The following is a 21,572-nucleotide window of genomic DNA, read 5'->3' as shown; positions in this document are numbered from 1 at the left end:
CAATTGGAATGTGATTGGAATTTAACGAACGTAATTAGAGTTTTCTTAAAATTAAAAAAATTAATTGGAATTTTCAACAAGATTATTTTGGCTTTGTTGACTCGTGGTATTGCACAGATCAGCCGTGTTGTTCAGTGTAAGAAGGAAGAAAATTTTGGCAATTAGACGAGCTCACCAAAGTAGGGCAACTTTTCAAAATGAGCAATTCTTGCAGCTCCAAATATTTAAACCGAATAATTTAGTTACTAACAAACATTGGTTATAGTTTAAATATTACATAATGTTATAAATGATTTTCAAAAAATGTTTTACTGGTTTTACAAGTATTTTTGTAAAAATGAAATCGTAGATATAAAATCGACAAGGGAAGTGAGAATACATAAAATTAATGAGGGTTGAAAAGGTGTGAAAAGCTACAATACCAAATTTAATGAACGGTAGAAATCTTGCAAACATTTTGTGAACAAAGCAACAATATACTTTTTTTGAATGACCAGTGTTTACCTTTGTGATCAAATGTTGGTTTTTCTACCTTTGTTGGAATAAGCAAAGTCAGACATAAACGTTTGAATCAAATGTCGGTTTTAAAACCTTTGTTGGAATAAGCAAAGTCAGACATAAACGTTTGAATCAAATGTCGGTTTTAAAACCTTTGTTGGAATAATCAATGTCAGACATAAACGTTGAGATCAAATGTTGGTTTTACAACCTTTGTTGGAATAATCAATGTCAGACATAAACGTTGGGATCAAATGTTGGTTGTACAACCTTTGTTGGAATAAGCAATGTCAGATATAAATATTTGAATCAAATATTGACTGACGAAAGCAAGCTTTAAGTACTTAAGGTAACTCGCGTAAGTTATTTAAAAAGTGGAGCTATTTCAAAGTTTTATATGACGTCACAGTTAGAATGTTTTAATTTCGCAAAACATTCTCGTAAAATCAGTTTATTTTTCTACAAAACATTGAAAACATTCGAAAAATTATCAGGTACTTACTACTAGTTAACGATATCTGCTTAGCCTCGTCGCTTCCAAATTCAAACAAATACAACGCCTCCTAGTGACATCATTTGTTAACACTGCCAAGAATAAAACGAAAAATTAGAAGTCGAAGATAACCATACATATGAGTAAATTTACACGTTATTTCAATAAAAGCCGAGATTTCAATTCACCACTCACAGTCGAGAAGTATTCAAACAGCTTTTAACTTCCTCTCAAAAGCACTATTTATACGGACAATTATACACAGAGTTATGTGAGATAAATATTGCAATTGAGTAAAACTTTGGTTTAAAAATTTAAACATTAATACGTTTATTTTACTCATACATTTTTCAAAATATATGTTTGTACTTGACATTTGTAAAACAGGAAGTAAGAATGACTGACGCGAATTTTCTGGAAAGATTCACCAGATTGCTTTTTAGGTAGTTAATAAAACACTTCTCTTGAAATATTCACGTTGAAAACTCCGATTCAAAAGTAGTTAAACTACTAGTCACCAACGTTTTTTGGTAGAAAAAATTCGGTTTATTACATCTAATTTTGGTCAACTTTACATTATTTAAAAATGTTTTTCCTTAAAGTGTTGTCCTGCAAGAAATTGAAAGCGACTATACGTAACAACAAAAGCGACATAAGACCCAAAAGTGCATCAGTAAGGTGTAATGTTTATTGAGCGCTTGTCGCATTTGTCAAAAGAGGGAGTGGAAGCGGGGGTTAAAAATACGTCATCAAAATTGGAAATTTTCTCCACTTCAGAGCCACCGAGTGAGGCGTTTTAGAACGTATGTCAACGGGTGAGGAAATGGTGCCAGATTACAGACTAAATATAAAGTTGCTAGTACTGTTCCAACTAGTAGGCTATGTAGTCCATTGTGAGTAAATATTTTAAAGGAAGCAAAGGTGGAGAACACACACTTTTGGGTCTTATGTCGGTTTTGGTAATAACGGTGGTCAGTTAGATAGTTCAAATAGTATCTGACACATGCCCACTTAGAGAAAAAAACAGACGAGGTTGATATTTTGCCATCATACCTCATCGTGAACTCGGTTACCTATGACGTCAGCTTAATTTCCTATTTTTGTGTCAAGTACAATCCAAATAGATATGTTTCATTCCGATAGATGGCGGTGCGGCGATTGAAACTAACTTAATTCATTTAGAATGCGGGCCACTTCATTTTGATCATTTTCCGTGTTTTGTGAATCGATGTATAAGCCTAGTTATTCTGAAGTTCAAGATTTAGGATCGGTTATCTGAAATTACAGATCTGATGTTCAAGATTTATTATAATAATCAGCTAGGCTAATACCCAAGGCATCACCAAACGCCTAAGTCATCAAGCGACTTTTAAAGCCATTAATTTAGGTGGCCGGGTTACAATGCGTAGGAGGGTGGTGGCAAGTTCAAGATTTAGGATATGCAACGTTAAAAGGAACCACCTATGAACTGTAATGTAAAGGATGATAAAATCAGCGAATAAGTAGAGAGTCCATTATTCATTAGTCTTAATGGACAAATCGACTTATTCGCTAATTTTATCAAGATTAAGGATAGATTATCTGAAGTTCAAGATTTAGAATAGGTTATCTTAAGTTACAGATCTGAACTTCTATATTTAGAATATTTTATCTAAAAATACAATACTGAAGTTCAAAATTTAGGATAGCTTATCTTAAGTTACAGATCTGAAGTTTTAGATTTAAAATATTTTACCTTAAGTTACAGATCTGAAGTTCAAGATTTGCGATAGGTTATCTTAAGTTACAGATCTGAAGTTCAAGATTTAGGAAAGGTTATCTTAAGTTACAGATCTGAAGTTCAAGATTTACGATAGGTTATCTGAAGTTACAGATCTGACGTTCAAGATTTAGGATAGGTTATCTTAAGTTACAGATCTGAAGTTTTAGATTTAAAATATTTCATCTTAAGTTACAGATCTGAAGTTCAAGATTTAGGAAAGGTTATCTTAAGTTACAGATCTGAAGTTCAAGATTTACGATAGGTTATCTGAAGTTACAGATCTGACGTTCAAGATTTAGGATAGATTATCTTAAGTTACAGATCTGAAGTTTTAGATTTAAAATATTTTACCTTAAATTACAGATCTGAAGTTCAAGATTTACGATAGGTTATCTGAAGTTCAAGATTTAGGATAGGTTATCTGAAGTTTCAGATCTGAAGTTTTAGATTTAAAATATTTTATCTTAAGTTACAGATCTGAAGTTCAAGATTTAGGAAAGGTTATCTTAAGTTACAGATCTGAAGTTCAAGATTTACGATAGGTTATCTGAAGTTACAGATCTGACGTTCAAGATTTAGGATAGATTATCTTAAGTTACAGATCTGAAGTTTTAGATTTAAAATATTTTACCTTAAATTACAGATCTGAAGTTCAAGATTTACGATAGGTTATCTGAAGTTCAAGATTTAGGATAGGTTATCTGAAGTTTCAGATCTGACGTTCAAGATTTTGGATAAGTTATTTTAAGTTGCATATCTGAAGTTCAAAATGTAGAATATTTTATCTGAAGTTACAGATCTGAAGTTCAAGATTTATTATAGGTTCTCTGAAGTTACAGACCTGAAGTTCAAGATTTATGATAGGTTCTCTGAAGTTACAGATCTGAAATTCTAGATTAAGATTGGATTTTTAGATACCTGTAAAAGTACATTGGGTTATGAAATGATTTTAGATCAATAAAAAATGGAACGCTACATTTAGTCACGCACGTACGTCTTCTAATAATAGAAACACTATCACATGTGTCGCTACTCTGCCTCCATCATACTCTGACCGAAAACTAAACCAGCGAGTTTAACATTTTGGTCTTTGGACCACATAGTGTTTATTCTCTCGGCCACTAGAGGCGCTGTCTATATATATAGACATACGGTCTCAAGGCGGCCCGGGGAGAAAATAGATGGCTAGCCATTTTTCGAAATGAAGGCCTTTGAATAGATAGTGGAGGCGAAACTCGCATAATTTTCGAAACAAGACTAAGCGCGTGCTGCACTACGCGATAAAGAGAGCAGACAAGCCATCATGTCATTACTAAGCGTAATTTGCATTATTTAGCCCGAGCCTGCCTCTCAGTAGCTTAACCCTAAGTCGTAGCGAGATCGAGTTAACTTTAGGAGCTCATTATTTTAATACGGGATTTTTCAATTGTCAGAAAACTATTTGTGTGTGGAATTTGCGCTTATTTGTGGTATCTGGGATCTATTACGACTGTCGCTAGAAATCACGTGAGGTCCATATTTCTGTATTCGGTTAGCTTTCGTTGCTTTACCATCGCTATCTCACAGCGTTGCACTGGGGATTTAGCTTTTACCTTTGGGCAGGTACAGTGACTTTGAGAGTTTCTGGTTTTAATTATGACGCCCGAGTCTGTACGAAATCAAGAAGTTGACCCTAATTGCAACCCTCCGTTTTAATTGGTAATATCAGTGATATTTAACTTGTATAGTAACTTCAAGTTGTCTAGAACGAATAACGTGCCACGATTTAAATGTAATAAAAATTACAAAACATCGTTAACGTTTTTTAAATCAGATATTGTGTTAATATTAGAGGATGTTTCATAGTTATTTGCTTAACTTTTTAAATAAATTAGTTTTGATTCTATCAAATGTGGTCATTTAGGAATATCAACTTGGCTTGATGTTATATTGGAATTTTATTAACCGAAAATTTCTTGTCAATTTTAATTGTGGTTTGGATAGAACAAGACAGACATTACGCGCCGCTGGTTTGAATCAATAAGACATCCTGAAAAATTCCCCGAAATAAAATAACCTTCAAATTTTCCCAAATATGTAAACATTGAGCGAGATAAAATGTACGATATTGAATAAGCAAATAACGCGCAATACATAAATCCAAAAGACGTTTTTTTTGAAAATTATCATAAGTATAAAATATAATATGGCGAGACAGAAATGAAACCTAAAACTCGTAGAAAAACCAAAAAAAAAGGTTGACCTACAATCTTGGTCAATTTCTCAAGAACAACAGTGTATTTTCGAAAGAGTATATTAAAGGCATGGTTAATTGGTTTGCTAATATCAATAATAAGCAAATTGAAATTACGTTCCATTTATGGATTTTAATTGTTTGAGTCTTTTCCATTCGACAATGTTTTGACTGCAACAACAAAGATGTTATTTAAATATTGTGTCGTCTCCGAAACTAGAGTAAATGAAGACCGAGTAGGGATGCAGCCTATGTTCTTACGTAACATGTCAGCCTAAGGGTGCTTACATTGCCCTGCTTAAAGATGAGAAGTTAATTTCATCGACAATCATTCAAAATGTCACAATATTGGAACATGTCCAAAGCATTCTTTGCACAATAAGAGGTAGTAATGCAAGCGTAATGATTTGTTGCCTGGAGTAAGAGTGTAGAAATCCCGAAATTTACAACAAAAAGGCTCCATTTTATGTTAGCCATAGTTTACCATGAACTTTGGTTCGAAAGAGAACGACAGCGACACGCGGCTTAGCTTACTTAATAAATTCTACTCCAAATTTTCTTGAATTATCTCGAATTTTCTAATGATAAATATTGCATCCAGAGCATAGTCCAACGGGTAGCGTTCATCACAAAGAAAGTCATTTTAAAACGAATAAATCATTTTCGTAGGACACCACGAGCGGAATCTTTCCTTTTTAATTGCTGATAAAATTAATGGGCAACAGAAACATTTTAATATTGAGGGTGGGGCTACCTTATTAAGTATTTTACGTAGCATAAAGGTATACCTTTGTCACGTGACGGAATGAAAGCAGTTAACAGAAATCTGAATTTTTAAACGATCCAGATCAATTGCCTAAGTAACTTGAAAAACCTTTATCTCATAAATATACTACTGGTTTATTTATCGCAACGTTCTAAAACAATGGGAATTGAAAAATAAAACCTTTTAAAAACCAATAAAATATAAGAAAAAATGTTGTTGCATTTAGAATAAATAAAATTAAGAAACAAAATAAGGTTTATAAATTGAATGATGAACCTAGTTCACTTGAGATACGGATTTTAACATAGAGTGAAAGGCTATCAGCGAAACTTGTGAACACTTACGTACGCAACGTCTTATTTCCGAGGCGTGAAATAAACAAGTTGGCCTAAAGTTTATGTATAATATCTGGATACAAAAGTCAGTTTATACTCTAAGAAATGTAAAAACAACACCATCGCTCTTCGGACTATATTTATTCGTCCCTCGAAAACAAGTTGGCCCGTTAGGATTAATGTTTCATGCGTTTCCATAGGGCCTTCCACTCTATGTCAGTGGGTTACTCTATGGCTTAAAGTGAACTCGACCGGATACAGACTGACTAAATAGTCGAAGCTTACGGACAATTTAACTGATTAGAATAGTTAAAATTATATAAGGAGGCTGTATGCGACTCCAAATTGAGAAAACATGACGACCATAATGTAAAAAAAAATTGCTTTAATGGAATGAATTCCTACCTTGCTCGAGGGTGTGGCTAGTTTCCAAGCAGGGAAATAGTGGCAATTAGTGACTAATAATGGGAAAAAGTGGGAAATTAAAATGTGGTAGAGTAGCTAATAGTGGCTAATTAGGGAAAATTGCATTAAAAAGATCAAACAACTAATTCCATTTGAACTTTTAATACATTTTAATGTGGATTTGACTTAATTTACACTGAACAATGTTAGTATTAATACTTCCCAAAGAACAAAACAGACTAATCAGAATCCTACCATACCTGCAATAAGCTAAATAATTGTCCACCTTTGTCACAACTAGCTACTAATTGATTGGTCACGTTATTATTTGCCCTAGAGGATAAACTGGTGTTTTGCCTGTGACGTGAAATAATGGCGGCCGTTTGAAGGCGCTATGAGCAACAAACGAGATTAAATGAAACCAGAACAATGTGTTGTCTATAAAGTGCACTTGCTAAACCTAGAACGATATTACTTGACACCACGAAAAAGATTTCGTTTCGGTCGTGGAACTACCAAACATCAACTAATTTCCCTCAACTGCATTCAAATGCAAAAGAACGCTAGTGCGACTCAACAAATATATTTTATGAGAAAGGACAAATAAAAGGAACCTAAAGGAGATACGTTTAAAATGCGGTACAAGAAATTAAATTTAATAAAATGAAACTTTACAAACTACAGTAATTTACTCCAAAACTAATTTAAAAGTAGCGTTAAAATTAACTAAAACCAAAATATTATATACAAAACCAAGAAAACAGAGAACACACTAAACAAATTAATACGAGAATATAACTCTTAAAAATTAAAAACATACTACATACCAAATATTGACAATATTAAACAGACGCATTTGACATTGGTAGCTTCTTAAAAAACAGTACAATTATTGTCGAAACCTTGGACTTACACGGTCGTTTCCAATCGAAACTTTTCTTCATATATCTCTATCGGTGACTGCGTAAGTGCAAAGGCTTTGTTTTTCAAAAAGTAGACAGAAATACTGGTATTCAAACAAGGCCACTCGTTTTGATAATTTGCACATGCGCAGTATAAGTTACGCATTATTAATCGGAAAAATTGTGTTTTACGTGTTAGGGAAGCGAAACTTCTTGTATTAATTGGAGTAAGGTGAAACCGAGTTCTAATGCGAGATACGCGCGTCTAGGGACGAGGACCCTAAAACAATCGAAAACCATTTAACAGCGAAATCTCAGGGTGGTCCGGAACCGTATTGCTATCAATTATAAGATCAAAAGAAAATCTACATGATATAGCTACGTAAAAATACATTTTTAATGATTCAGGGTATTTTCGTGATTTGTGGTCCAAAAAAGGAAGTTTTCGTTCTGGTTATTTTCCATGAAAAATATTGGGCCTCAAGATTTAGACGAAACAAAAGTGTACGGTCAAATCATTAGAAAAAGTATTTAAGATTTTAAAGATCAATTTCACGATGTCCAGTGATTCCAAATCGTACATCTTGACATAGACGTTCCTCGAAGTTCCTAGCGATAAAATTCTTTCGGAGGCTTCAAGTGTTTCATCATTGGCTTGTGTCGGAATCGGTAACCAAGACATCTGAGCACTGTCTTTCGAGTTAAGATGGTGCCTTGGGTATTAGCCTAGCTGATTATATACTTCTTCATATAGATATCCAATTCGTGCCTCTCATGACCAGCCTATTGTTCCGAAACTTGAAGCGCGACTTCAGATACGCCTGGTCACTGATGGCAAGCCGTTTGACCACGAGAGGGACCAGTCGATCCATCACTCGCACATGTTTAGAATCATTGGCGGCGCAATGACAGAGGATACTTTGCAGGAACTTTGGCTTTCTTGGAAATCCTGTTAACTCGGAAAACCAATCCATCAAGTCGGTTCATTTCGTCTTTAAGTTTCAAGCACTTGGGCGTTCGCAACAGTCATTTAAATTAAAGTTCTAGAAATTATGTTGAAAATATCATAGTTTGTAAAAAACCATTAAAAACATTTAATCTATAAGTTAGCGTGTTTTTTTAACTAAGAAAATGAAACTAGTCGACCCTGCAGTAAATAACTTTTACGTCGAATGTGTTGTGCTATTGGTCCTGAGAGAGTTGTCGACTGATTCAACTAACCTAAATTTAGGGTAACCCTTAAAATATTTAGAACTAAATAGATAGTTTATTTCGTGTAGTCGGAACAACTGCTTCCGCGTTGAGTTTTCAAGTTCTCTCTGCCCACTGGTTAAAGCCGTATTTGTCCCGAGTTCTTCGGTTTCTCCTTCCTATAAACACTTGTTGAGGTTAGTGGTAATAGTAAGTGTAGTGGACTCACGTGAAGTTAAGGACTTTCCACTACCCTCCTACGCATTGTAACCCGGTCACCTGGAATAATAGCATTAACTTCGCTAGATGACTAGGGCCAACGGTGGAGCCTTGGATGTAAGCCTATCTGATTATAATTATTATTATTACAAGCACGCACGGAGTGTCGAGATATATTGCGTAATGCACGGATTCGAAATGTTGCCGTTGACGCTAGTGTCCAATTGGCGTTTCAATAAACGGGGCTCTCTTTATCTCCCCCCTCCCCTACGCGCAAGCGCGCGAGTCACTGAATAGAAAAAAACATTTGATGTTAGTATTTTGTAAGACTAAATTTTATTGCGCTCGCGAATTTTTTTCTTTTGGAAGGCGCGTGTGAAATTGAACGAGCTCTTCTATATTGAAATTTTAAGCAGCGCGCGCCTTGAAATATTACATTTTACTACTATACTCCTAAGCAAATCAATGAACAAGTTTAATATAATCGTCTATTCGGACATTTCTACAACATTACGTTAGCCGTAGCTTGAAGATAGAAGATGCTTGATTTATTTAACGAGCGTTGCATTGATTGGTTTGACTACAATACTCCGCAAGAGGACACGCTTCACATGCGCCTATTAAGAAGCGCTTGGACCAACAATTATTCACCAGTGGGTATTGAAGACCGATTTGTAGTTGCAATTCACGCTTTCGTGACGTAATGCGTTTTCACCCGCTTCGCGTCGCCTACCAGAGATTAATTAGTGTCCAATGATTTGTGTACGCCACCAATCAATTTGTATTCCTCGCGTTTTGACGCAAAAGTGGCGATTGTTAGCGGAACAGTTTGCGAAATTTACGGAGGAATATTGAGACGATAAATTGTTACGTTTCAATTAAATTTCTGTTTCTCAAACAATGGGTTTTCGATTACTTCGGACGGTCGCTCCATTTTGGAACACATACGTATATCAAGTCATTGTACGACCAAATTATTATTACATCCATCATAGTCCAGCTGTAAAGTGATTGATCATTTAAACTGATTTGCGTATTCCTCTGTACATTTAAGTTTGTAGCATTAGTAAATAATCCCTCTTATTTTTTAAATAATCCCGTTTATTACCGAATAAATTCGTATTTTTTCCAAATATTCCCATTTATTACAGAATAATCTCGTATTATCTAAAATTCCCGTTTGTAACTAAATATTCTCGTTTAATACAGAACAAAAAAACCTTTTGTTAAAGAATATTCCCGTTTCGTACCAAATGATCCCGTGTGTTACCAAATATTCCCGTTAATAACCATGTATTCCCGTTTATTACCATATATCATTCTACATTAGTAAGTATTTTCGTGTATCACCAAATGTCCCCGTTTATTACCGGATTATCCCGTATGTTTCCAATGGCCCTATTAGATACCTAATAACATCGCTTAATACCAAAATAGGCCCTATGTTACCAAATATCCCTGTAAATACCTAATAACCTCGCTTGATACTTAATATTACCCAATGTTACCAAATATCCCTGTAAATACCTAATAACCTCGCTTAATACTTAATATTACCCAATGTTACCAAATATCCCTGTAAATACCTAATAACCTCGCTTAATACTTAATATTACCCAATGTTACCAAATATCCCTGTAAATACCTAATAACCTTGCTTGATACTTAATATTACCCAATGTTACCAAATATCCCTGTAAATACCTAATAACCTCGCTTGATACTTAATATTACCCAATGTTACCAAATATCCCTGTAAATACCTAATAACCTCGCTTGATACTTAATATTACCCAATGTTACCAATATCCCTGTAAATACCTAATAACCTCGCTTGATACTTAATATTACCCAATGTTACCAAATATCCCTGTAAATACCTAATAACCTCGCTTGATACTTAATATTACCCTATGTTACCAAATATCCCTGTAAATACCTAATAACCTCGCTTGATACTTAATATTACCCTATGTTACCAAATATCCCTGTAGATACCTAATAACCTCGCTTGATACTTAATATTACCCTATGTTACCAAATATCCCTGTAAATACCTAATAACCTCGCTTGATACTTAATATTACCGAATGTTACCAAATATCCCTGTAAATACCTAATGGCTCTGTAAATACCTAATAGCCTTGTTTAATACCAAATAATCCCGTATGTTACCAAATATCCGTGTTAAATACCTAATAACCCCACTTGATACTTAATATTCCCCAATGTTACCAGATATCCCGGTAAATACCTAATAGCCCTGTAAATACTTAAAAGTGCGGCTTAAAACCAAATAATCACGTATGTTACCAAATATTCCTGTACATACCTAATAACCCCGCTTAATACCAAATAATTCCGTATGTTACCAAATCTCCGTGTTAAGTACCTAATAAACCCGCTAAATAATTAATAAACCCCTATGTTACCAATTTTCCCTATTAAATACCTAAAACCCCGCTTAATACTAAATAATCCCGTATGCTACCAAATATCCCTTAAATACGGAATAACATCGCTTAATACCAAAATAGGCCCTATGTTACCAAATATCCCTGTAAATACCTAATAACCTCGCTTGATACTTAATATTACCCAATGTTACCAAATATCCCTGTAAATACCTAATAACCTCGCTTAATACTTAATATTACCCAATGTTACCAAATATCCCTGTAAATACCTAATAACCTTGCTTGATACTTAATATTACCCAATGTTACCAAATATCCCTGTAAATACCTAATAACCTCGCTTGATACTTAATATTACCCAATGTTACCAAATATCCCTGTAAATACCTAATAACCTCGCTTGATACCTAATATTACCCAATGTTACCAAATATCCCTGTAAATACCTAATAACCTCGCTTGATACTTAATATTACCCAATGTTACCAAATATCCCTGTAAATACCTAATAACCTCGCTTGATACTTAATATTACCCAATGTTACCAAATATCCCTGTAAATACCTAATAACCTCGCTTGATACTTAATATTACCCAATGTTACCAAATATCCCTGTAAATACCTAATAACCTCGCTTGATACTTAATATTACCCAATGTTACCAAATATCCCTGTAAATACCTAATAACCTCGCTTGATACTTAATATTACCCAATGTTACCAAATATCCGTGTTAAATACCTAATAACCCCACTTGATACTTAATATTCCCCAATGTTACCAGATATCCCGGTAAATACCTAATAGCCCTGTAAATACTTAAAAGACCTGCTTAATACCAAATAATCACGTATGTTACCAAATATCCGTGTTAAATAACTAATAATCCCGCTTAATACCAAATTATCCCGTATATTACAAAATATCCCAGCAAATACCTAATAAAACCCGTATGTTACCAAATATTCCTGTAAATACCTAATAACCCCGCTTAATACCAAATAATTCCGTATGTTACCAAATCTCCGTGTTAAGTACCTAATAAACCCGCTAAATAATTAATAAACCCCTATGTTACCAATTTTCCCTTTTAAATACCTAAAACCCCGCTTAATACTAAATAATCCCGTATGTTACCAAATATCCCTTAAATACGGAATAACCAGGGCCGGACTGGCTAGTAGTTGACCCCACCGGCTATGCACTTGTTTTTTCCCCATTTCTCATTAATGCCAAATATTTCCTCTTTGGCCCCGATCTGACCGGCGATCGCCGGTTAGCCGCCCGGGCCAGTCCGGGCTTGAGAATAACCCCGCTTTATACCAAATAATCCAATATGTTACCAAATAATCCAGTATGTAACCAGAATTCCCTGTTAAATACCTAATAACCCTGCTTTAGCCAAAATATGCCCTATGTTAGAAAAATAGGTAATGGGCCAATTGCGCAGTTCCCATTTCCGCAAATGCAATTTCGCGGTTTTCCATTTGCGCAGTTTTCATTTGCGCAGTATCCCATTTCCGCAGTTTTCCATTAGCGCGTTTTTCATTTGCGCTTTTTCCGTAAGCGCAGTTTTCCACTTGCGCAGATATTTTCCATTTGCGCGGTTTATCATTTGCATAGGTTTTTCATTTGCGCGGTTTTTCATTTGCGCAGGTTTGTCATTTGCGCAGATTTTCCATTTGCGCGGTTTCCCAATGGGGCTGTTTACCATTTGCGCAGGTTTTTCTATTCCGCGGCTTCTCACGACCTGAATATTCTATATTAAGCAATTGTCCTTGAAATAAGATTCAGGTAGTTTATTTTTAACGTAACCTTGTTTACCATCCAACTGTGCTGCTGGTGTATTTTTAATTACCGGTCGCGCTGTCCATACCAATAATTTAAAGTTGTTTGAAGTTGACATATCGGTTGTTGAATTATTTTGTTGGGAATAAATCTTCGGTCGACAAGCGAATCGTAACTTCTCAGCCTTTAGGCTAAAAGGAAATGTAGTATCTGTAACACTGAGGACAGTATATTGGCTGCTATTTAAATTTAGTGCCTTCCACCAAAAATGCACCTTTTTAATTACACTGCATGTTTCCTAGGTGTCGGAAAGAATAATGTTTAACGTTTTCATATAGGAGGTGTTCTACGACAGAGGCCATTCTAACGAAATGTCTTGGTATTGGCCTCTCACATAGGACGTAACTGTCCTATGACAGAGGCCATTCCTACGAAATACAGGACGCTTACTGTCCTATATTGGAGGTCATTTCAACGAAATATTTTTATATAGAGGTAGTTATATCAAGGCTAGCGCGCGAAGCGCGCAACGGTTAGGTGAGCCGGGCGCGCCGCAGGCGCGTAGGCACCGTTTTCATATAGGTGTTCTACTACAGAGGACGTATATTGTCCTACGACAGAAGCCATTTTAAAAGTGATGCTAAGGTATTAGCAGCATTTTTATCTGAAATTGAAACATTTTTTAATTCCGGTTTATTTTAGATTTTAAACATCGTTTTTATTTTTTATCATTTTTTAATGTATCGTTTTTATTGTGCCGCCTACAATTATTTAAGAGGTATGGCCATCATTATAATCGTCCTTAAACCTCGAACTGTCAGTAAATAGTTACTACACTATGATCTTAGCCTAAAGGCCGAGAAGCTTCGAGTCGCTGTTGGACTATATATATTTTCCCAAGAGACTAATTCAACGAATGCTATTTTAACTAAGAAAAACCTAATTTTTTTTTGGTATTTACAGCCCAACCGGACATTAAACAAACACTAGCAGCAGGGTAATGTTAAAATTTACCTGCCAGAAATAACCCTTTTTCTAGGAAAAAGGATTAATAGTGAATATTTAAGTCATAAAAATCCCCGCAAATGGGAAAACCGTTCAAATAACAAATCTGCGCAACAGGAAATCGCGCAAACGGGAAACTGCGCAAACGGGGAAACCGCGCAAGCGGGAAGCTGCGCAAACGAGAAAACCGCGCAAGCGGGAAACTGCGCAATCGGGAAAAAGCGCGCAAATGGTAAATTGCGCAAATGACAAACTGCGCAAATGGGGAGCTGCGCAAATAGCAATTCCGCAAATGGGAAACGCTCAATTGGGAACGTGCGCAAACGAAAACTGCGGAAGTGGGAAGTGCGCAAATGGAAACTGCGCAAATGAAAACTGCGCAAGTGGACCCAAACCGAAAAATATCCCTTAAATACGGAATAACCCCGTTTAATACCAAATAATCCCGTATGTTACCAAATATTCCTGTAAATACCTAATAACCCCGCTTAATACCAAATAATTCCGTATGTTACCAAATCTCCGTGTTAAGTACCTAATAAACCCGCTAAATAATTAATAAACCCCTATGTTACCAATTTTCCCTATTAAATACCTAAAACCCCGCTTAATACTAAATAATCCCGTATGTTACCAAATATCCCTTAAATACGGAATAACATCGCTTAATACCAAATAATCCAATATGTTTCCAAATAATTCAGTATGTAACCAGAATTCCCTGTTAAATAACTAATAACTATTAACTTATCGTATATACTATTCTCCACCACACTCCCCCCTTTTCGGCTTTCCGTTGCTATGCAACGCGTTTTGAAATTTTTAATGTTTAGGCTTATTTTCTCTTTTCGATATAACAGTCGCCAGCCAGATTTCCCGCACGGTACTGATGAGTTCCAAATAGAACGAAACCGCTCTACCGTTGGAATTTCTGGCTATTTTATTTAGTTTTTATGTAGTTTATTACTCGAAGATCTATTTGATCCGAGATTCGCTCGAAGACCTATCGGTACGAGTTATTAGTAAGTTTTTTAATTTCTTCAGATTTGTTTAGGATTTAGATATATTATCCCTTTTAATTCTGGACTAATCTACTTTTTCGCGTATTTTATCATCAAATACCTAATAAACATGCTTTACACAAATTGCCCTATGTTACCAAATAACCCTGTTAATAACTAATAACAGTTTATTACCTAATATTACCGTTTCATACCATTTACTCTCATATATTTTCGTTAATTATCAAAATGTCATTGTGCATTCAAGTGTACACTCGAGTTTGCAATGTCTAAAAACGAAATACCACGTAAAATCGTGGAATATCATAAAGTATTGTTATTTAACTCGCGTATTACCCGGCTGTGATACGAATTAATTAAATGGCGATGTTTATAAACCGTGCAGGTTCTTACTCGCCTATGGCTAAATACTACTTATTTGAGCCCCACTATGGGAGTCCTTACCCCATCTGGTGGCAGAAAACGTGACTAAGCTTTGACATGATTTTCCCTTAGAGGCGCATTTTTCGCGAGTCACTGAAGTATGGGTCCTTACAGGGTCCTTTTATCTTCTAATAAGCGAAATCTCCGTCTAAAAATCCCGTTCAAACCAGCAGATGGCGTTCTTTAAAATACGCCGGAGATTCGCGAGAATTTGAAACATTCAAACCAGAACCTCCTGGCAAATTGCGAACTAGGATAACGCTTAAAGCGCACTCCAAAATTTTCCAAACGTAACGACCCTATCCCGACATCCTCCTGGAAATTACTTCCAAACTATCACTACAAAGACTTTAAAGGCAAGAAAACTTCGCGGGGAATATAATTTATTTTTAAACAAGGCCATACTTTGGGACCAGCCTCACCTCGAGAAAGATTTTAATTAAAACTGCTCAGCGTCACTTTATATTGCCATTTTAAAACATCCTTCTCGTCAGAAGTTAAACTGGATATAACGCTAATATATATTTATGTATATAATTTTCGCGTTCTGTCATATTGACATTTAGAAGCGTCAGAGTAATAAGAGAACGCGACTTTAAACTTCGCTGTCAACCGCGTTTGTCATTTAAGGCTTATTTATACCGCGTTTGGACAGCCATCGTGCGGTGATTAGGCGGAGAAAGTTCATTTGAAAGGCCCGGATTTACATAATTTGTTTTTTACAATTAGAAACCTTTCCGGAGTAAATTATGTAGCGAGATTTAAGTGACGGTGTTTTGGTAATTTCGAGGAGTATACAGTTTTAGATTCAGATTTGTCACGAGTTAATTACCGAAGGATTTCGATGGACCTATCAAGGGACCAAATTAAAACGCGAAACTTTGTCAGTTGGGTTGCCAGGAGTCACAACAACGAGAGACGGAATTTCAATTCAGGCCGTTTGGATATTTCTCAATCCACGAATTGCGAATAGGACGACGCCGTCAACGCTCTCGTCCTTGCAAAGAACATTAACATATCACTCTCGCAGTTATTCAGAAGCTATTCCTCATGGAGGCTCAAATATTTCGGTCAAGTAGAGGGAATCATTCAAATTTCAAAAGCATTTGAGCCCAATCAAAAGGCATTAAGAATGTGTCTGCTCAAAAGCAACTCGATCCTCAAATGAGCGGTTGCTTTCAATGCTTTCCCGGTAAAAGGGATACGAAATATCAACGGACAAGGGTGTCACGACAGCTAAACATCTTCAATAAAGATGGAGATATCTCAGTGGACCAAGTTGCAACGATATCTCGGTAGACAGGGGTGTAACGATAGCTAATCTTCACCAATTTAGATAAAGATACCTCATTGGACAGGGGCGTATCGATATCTCGGTAGACAGGGGTGTAACGATAGCTAATTATTAACAATATAGATTTCGATATATTAATAAACAGGGGCGTAACGATATCTCGACGGACAGGGGTGTAATGATAGCTAATCTTCTTCAATATAGATTGAGATATCTCATTAGATAGGGGGGTCACGACAGCTAAACATCATTAATATAGATGGTGATATTTCAATGAACAAGTGCGTAACGATATCTCGTGAGACAGGGGTGTAACGATAGCTTATCATCACCAATATAGATGGCGATATTTTAATGAACAATGGCGTAACGATATCTCAGTAGACAGGAGTGTAACGAAAGCTTATCATCACCATTAAAGACGGCGATATTTTAATGAACAGTGGCGTAACGGTATCTCGGTGGACAGGGGTGTAACGATAGCTTATCATCACCATTAAAGATGTCGATATTTTAATGAACAGTGGCGTAACGATATCTCGGTGGACAGGGATGTAACAATAGCTAATTATCATCAATAAAGATAACGATGTTTCAGTGAACAGGGGAGTAACGATATCTCGGTGGACAGGGATGTAACAATAGCTAATTATCATCAATAAAGATAACGATGTTTCAGTGAACAGGGGAGTAACGATATCTCGGTGGACAGGGGTGTAACGATAGCTAATTATCATCAATAAAGATAACGATGTTTCAGTGAACAGGGGAGTAACGATATCTCGGTGGACAGGGGTGTAACGATAGCTAATTATCATCAATAAAGATAACGATGTTTCAGTGAACAGGGGAGTAACGATATCTCGGTGGACAGGGGTGTAACGATAGCTAATTATCATCAATAAAGATAACGATGTTTCAGTGAACAGGGGAGTAACGATATCTCGGTGGACAGGGGTGTAACGATAGCTAATTATCATCAATAAAGATAACGATGTTTCAGTGAACAGGGGAGTAACGACATCTTGATGGACAGGGGTGTAACGATATCTAATAAATCATCAATATAAATGGGTATATCTATTTAATGAAGGAAGCTTCTCTTACTTTCACCTTTTGACGTAAATGAATATCTTCAATTTATGGGAGATGCCATAAACCGGTAATTCGAGGATCTTATCGCCCTTACCTCATTGTTTTCTTTTAATAACAATTTAATTCTAGCGTTCTTTCGACCATTGAAACCTAGTTTTTAAAATATCCATTGATTATTTTTCGATATACAATACAGGTGTTTTTACAACATTTGACTTTGACCGATATTTTGAACCCCAATGCTTCAAAAATTTTCAATATTGGTTTAAGTTCTAAACAAAACCGTTTACGTTGTTCAACCGCTAAAGATGAAATTTCGAATATTTTACATATTTCGTTTTTCGAAATTTAAAAAAAAAATCGTTTTTATAATTGGGAGGTGGAACGACTAAAACTATTTTTCGAAAACTAAATATTTTACCATCAGGATATTTGGAAATTTTGTAACTCACGGGCTTAGAAGTTTAAAAGACCTCAAAAACGAAACCAAATATTGCTATAATTGTATGGGTCAACAAGGTGGTCTGATTTAAATCAAAAAATTTATTTTAAATTAGTGATTGGAATTGCCATTTAAATCAATTTATTTAAATATTAATTAATTTAAATCATCTATTATACTTCAATGTATTTACGAAAATTTACCAACGTAGGCTCTCTAGCAATGTCAATTCAGATTAAACTTAATTAAATTTAACTTCTAATTAATAATTATATTAAATGAAGATTAATTAAATCAGCATTGAAACTCCAAAAACATAAATAAATTAAAGCAAGTGTCGGCTCTTTTCGCATCATATGTCGCTAGCGTCGAAATCAAAACAAGATAGTTAAGTTAAATTTTGACCAAGGGGCAGATCACTAGCATGATTTATAGGTCACCCTCAAATGATTAAATCGGATATAATAATGATTGAAATGACTAAATCGGATTTAATCATGATTAAAATGACTAAAACGGATTAAATCAGTATAAAAATGATTAGAATGATTAAATATCGATTAAAATGATTAGAATGATTAAATATCGATTAAAATTATTAGAATGACTAAATATCGATTAAAATGATTAGAATGATTAAATATCGATTAAAATTATTAGAATGATTAAATATCGATTAAAATTATTAGAAAGATTAAATATCGATTAAAATTATTAGAATGATTAAATATTGATTAAAATTATTAGAATGATTAAATATCGATTAAAATGATTAGAAAGATTAAATATCGATTAAAATGATTAGAATGACTAAATATCGATTAAAATGATTAGAATGACTAAATATCGATTAAAATGATTAGACTGATTAAATATCAATTAAAATGATTAGAATTATTAAAAATCGATTAAAATTATTAGAATGATTAAATATCGATTAAAATGATTAGAAAGATTAAATATCGATTAAAATGATTAAAATGACTAAATATCGATTAAAATGATTAGAATGATTAAATATCGATTAAAATTATTAGAATGATTAAATATCGATTAAAATGATTAGAATGATTAAATATCGATTAAAATGATTAGAATGATTATCCCCAAAGTAGGGACATAAAAGTACACCTCGAGTTGATTGGCTCGTTTTTAAAATAGACAATAACTTAAATAATAGTAATTTTTAAGAAAATATTTTATATGGGATATATAATTTAGGTTTAAGTCCACTAACAATGTAAGTAGAGTATAGGTTGTCTAACTATAATACTCTTTAATGGTTCTCTGGCGATCTTATCATTTGGCTATTTTGAATTTTAGCTTCCTTGGCCATTAATAGATGGCACCACGCTCTCCAGTAAAGTCGTTTTTTTTTCATCTCTAATAACAATAGCCTTATCATAATGCAGGTGACCGATGCTTTAAAATCAATAAAAATCCAGATTAAAATCATGAAATTGATTTTTTCCAATTTGTTTCAATATTTAAAAAATAACAACAATAGGGGTTAAAAGTTAAACGCTTATATTTAATTTGGCAGTTAAAAAAAATTAAACGAGCAGTAAACTAATAAATGAAAACAGCAGTAGCCTAAACACCAGAAAAAAAGAAATTTGGCAGTTGGACGCAAAGCAGTTAAAAAAATTAATACGTAATTTAAAAAATTAAACGGTCTGTTAAAAATAAAAAAGTCTTAATTCGACAATCAATCCTTTTTTTAAACATTTCTGTCGACCTCTTTTACGTTTTTGACCAATTGGAATTTGTTTCGATTCAACCGATGAAACTGCATATCCTCTAATTAACTACTAAATTGATAAAATGTGATAAATAGAAAATTTAAAAATATGCTTAAAATATTACTGCTAGTTTCCACTTCAAATTAATTTTTTAACTGCTTTGGAATAAACTGCCATTTTAATTTTCTTTAAATCTAGTTTCTATACTGCTTATTTCATTTAATTATTTCCATTTTATACTGCCGTTTTAGTTTTTATTACTGCCCCATTAATTCATAGTCAAAGTTAAACCATTTAAACCCTTTATTTAAACCATCATCGGGGATATAATCCATAACTAGTGCTCGGCATTCGATTAATTTTTATCCATGAATAAAATAAGCTCGGCGATATTTAAATAATATTTATTTAAAGAACCAATACTTGAATAAAATTTGTAAAATGTTTAAATAATCGAAAGTGAATAAGCCTATTATTTAAATAAAACAAACAATTATTTAAATAAATACCACTTTTAATCAAATAAATGCTTGGTTGCGTAAAAACATAATTAAATAAATTAAAATGATATTTTTTTTACCAACGTTTTTTAAATAAATCGGAAAATTTGTGGATAATGAATAAACAATTCCGAGCACTATCCATAACACTGATGGTCAAAGGTTATATAATTAAAACCTCTAATCATTATGGGAATTAAATCTATAGACAAATAACGAAATAAATTTAAGGTGTTTCTCCCCTTTATCTGCAAAATGATGTACGCGACTTGTACCTACGTCAAATCCATCGTGAGGTACATTAGAAAGTAGGTAAGAAAACTTTCATCAACCTATCACTCGGTGTCAAGGACACACCGATTCATATCTGTAGGAAACTGAAAATATTCTTGACCTTAATGAGCGGCGGGAAACTCCGTTGAAAGATGATGGAGATATAAATGACAAAACATCGACGAATCACTGACCAAACAAACCAGCGAGAAAAAGCGTCCACGAATGGTCGGCCAAATTAACCGTGTAGAAATATAAAAAAAAGGGAACACTCGTCGCAGTTCTAAATCACTTCCGAAACGAGCTGGCCAAAGTTAATCCCGCTGTTCTATCAACGATAGCTCCCGCCAAACAAGCTGGGAAAAGGCCAAAACTAGTTCGCCGCTTTAGTCGCCATCTACATTCGGGAAACTGGATATTTGAAAGAGAAGCAGGGAAATATTAATTTAATTAAATTAATTTTAGTTCTTAGTTTTAATTCGATGTAATTAATTTAGTTCTTAATTTTAATTTTAATTTGATGTAATTAATTTAGTTCTTAATTTTAATTTTAATTTTAATTTGATGTAATTAATTTAGTTCTTAATTTTAATTTTAATTTGATGTAATTAATTTAGTTCTTCATTTTAATTTTAATTTGATGTAATTAATTTAGTTCTTCATTTTAATTGTAATTTTAATTTAATTTAATTAATTTAGTTCTTCATTTTAATTGTAATTTTAATTTAATTTAATTAATTTAGTTCTTCATTTTAATTGTAATTTT

The 21,572-nt window shown here is 34.0% G+C and overlaps 1 protein-coding gene across 3 annotated transcripts in view; it reads right to left on the bottom strand.

Annotated features, from left to right (window-relative positions):
• The window catches only part of LOC149961125 (glutamate receptor ionotropic, NMDA 2B-like), a 176,902-nt gene that overhangs the window by 136,881 nt on the left and 18,449 nt on the right, over positions 1-21,572 (bottom strand). For all 3 annotated transcript variants that reach the window (XM_090175008.1, XM_090175000.1, XM_090175015.1), the window contains one exon: positions 1,001-1,083. The gene's annotated coding sequence lies outside the window, so the exon portion shown is untranslated. The remainder of the gene's footprint in view (positions 1-1,000; positions 1,084-21,572) is intronic.

The sequence above is a fragment of the Leiobunum rupestre genome, chromosome 1 (genome assembly GCF_980474605.1).
Source record: "Leiobunum rupestre chromosome 1, qqLeiRupe1.1.hap1, whole genome shotgun sequence".
Lineage (NCBI taxonomy): Eukaryota > Metazoa > Arthropoda > Arachnida > Opiliones > Sclerosomatidae > Leiobunum > Leiobunum rupestre.
Note: the sequence above shows the minus strand (reverse complement) of the source record. Positions and strands in the feature narration are given on the sequence as shown.